This window comes from Acanthisitta chloris, unplaced genomic scaffold (genome assembly GCF_000695815.1).
Source record: "Acanthisitta chloris isolate BGI_N310 unplaced genomic scaffold, ASM69581v1 scaffold16214, whole genome shotgun sequence".
Classification (NCBI taxonomy): Eukaryota; Metazoa; Chordata; class Aves; order Passeriformes; family Acanthisittidae; genus Acanthisitta; species Acanthisitta chloris.
This window is the reverse complement of record NW_008668981.1, coordinates 3,126-5,656: the sequence shown is the minus strand read 5'-3', so window position 1 is coordinate 5,656 and position 2,531 is coordinate 3,126.

Sequence of the window (2,531 nt, the reverse complement as noted above, 5' to 3'; positions counted from 1 at the left end):
TACAAAGACAAGGGGAGGCTTCTGCACCACACATCCTAAGGCACCCCCACTTCATGTACTGGCCAAGCTCAGCCCACCCTCACAGGCATCCCAGGCACAGTCAGTTCCCTGGCAGCAAAGAGGTGAATGTACTGAAAATTTACACAGGCATCAGTTCTGTAAAAGCATCATGAAGGAAACAGAGTTTGCTTTAGCTCCTTCACAAAGGGGTTGCCACTTTTTCATATGAGAGTATTAACTGGATAGAACATCACTTTATTTTATTAAGAATTTAAACAAGACACCCCTTCCCTGGAGATTAGCAAGGCACACCTGGTTGTGTTCCTCTCCCATTGGAATGCTGGCAGAGGAAGCACAAGTGAAGCTGTCACACAGCATGGTGTAGGGACATCTGGGGGTTAGGAGATGTCAGAAATCCCAGGAAGATAACTAAATTTAAAAAACCACTTAGTTTGGGATGTAATCTCCAATGTTGCCTCATTTAAATTCTCAAAGCAGCACTAGTTTTCATACAGATCTCTCCCTCACATATGAGCAGTATCACAGCTGAATAAAGCCGGAGGAATGTCTCATTTAAAAACAATGACAATCTGCAGCTATTCCCACAATCCTGTCCAGCATCTGCCATGATAAAGCGCTGGGCTGGAACATGCTAAAAGGCAAATGGTTTTCAGTGGAGAGAGCCTGGAAAATATATATCCTGCTGTCAAAGGGGACTTTGCCATTCTAAGGCTGAAACAGCCACAGGGTAGTATTTATAATGAGATCTTCAGGACAGGAATCTAAAGCTTGTATTTGACACATCTGTGCCAGCAGCAGGCATGGAGCACTCAAACCTTGTAAAAGCTCTTGGTGCCCAAGATGACGTGGCAATTTAGGAAGATACACATAAGTTTTCAGCTTTTGAAAACAGTCATTGTAGAAGTATACAAATTAAGTTACTGAAGAGGTTCAGGCACCTTGTGGTATCTGTGACCAACAACTATCTTACCTGCAAACTAGAGCAGTACATGCCTTTTTCACAACTAGAGGAAACAATAAACATGGATAAGCTTTTGGATTTGTACTGTCCTTTTCAGAATACTCTACTATGCTGGTCACCAGCTCCTAGAAAATCCAGCTTATTACAAAAAGTAGATTAGATTTGGGGGGAAAAAAAAAGTAATTTAAAAAATCACTTCTTTGATTCAATTAGCCTTTTTTTTGGTTACAGTTTCACTGGTGGCGATAAAATTAATTTTCTTTTCTAACTAACTATTGTACCAAAGAAGTTACATAGGACCATGAAGAGTATCCCCTCTGTAGAAAAGACTGTAGAGATCTTAATCAAATGGAAGTAACTGTATTAGTGAGAGACTTCCAGGTTTCATCCAAATGCACAGAGCAACAAGCACAAACCCCCTCAAGTTATCAGCAGTAACTAACGCATGTAATTACTTCAGCTGTTTTTCAACTAAAGAATTTCTAAGTAGATATACTGTGCCACACAAGGCATAAACCAAAGAAATAATAATGTACAGTAATTACCCACATCTTACTTATACTTAAACTCAAATGAATGAGGAACTGCAAAATAAATGCAGAATTAAAAAATCGTAAAGGAAAAGTTTCTTCCTGTTATAGTTAGTTATCTCCTTTTGTGGTATTCATGTGTATTTAAGATTGCTTACACAAACTCTGAGAACTATTTAACAGAACTTTTAGACCACAAAAGAAAAATTAACTGCTAGTTTATCTACTAATGTCAACATTAGGGTTTTTTTTAAAGCTTATGTATACTCGAACAATTAGAAGCTTAGCTACAACCATTTAGTACCTGGAAAGCTCATGAACTAACCATTCAATAATATCATTGCTGTGGTAATTCAAGCAAAGGCGGTGATGAATGTAGTAAATGAACTTTAATGACTGCCCATAATAATAAAGGGAATTTGTTATTTATAAAAGCTTTTGAGAATTCCTCATTCCAAACTCAGGGCAGCCTTAATTTTTCAAGAGGTGAGATATACAGCATGCACAGAGAGTAACAAGGTGGATTTGCTGCATATGTACAGATTAACTGTGCACTGGCAGCTGGCTCTCAAGGCCCAAAATATAGGTAACGAGATTCACACCTACAAAAACTGCACACAAATCTTAAGACTCTGAAATACCCCACCAGCCCAAATAAATAAATTATGAAACAGCTTGCTGTCAGTAAATCAGTGTCAAAGATTCAGGATGCCAATCTTGCATCCTATCAGCAATAGAAAGTGTGGAACCCCAGGTCTCCAGTCAAATAAAGCATGTATTTTGAGCAAGGACAGATGGGAAGCTAGCAGGCATTAAAACTGTCAGCAGCCCATGATGGAGGACTGAGCCCACACCTAAGAGGTAATGGAAGGTTTAAATCTCTGGTTTTATCCAATATCCACATAGCTGGAACAGTATATTAACCCACGATATATGTATTAACACTATGGTATGTCTTGCTTTGAACAACAGGCAGCACTGTAAGAGACCATCATACAACTGCACAACTAAAGTATGAA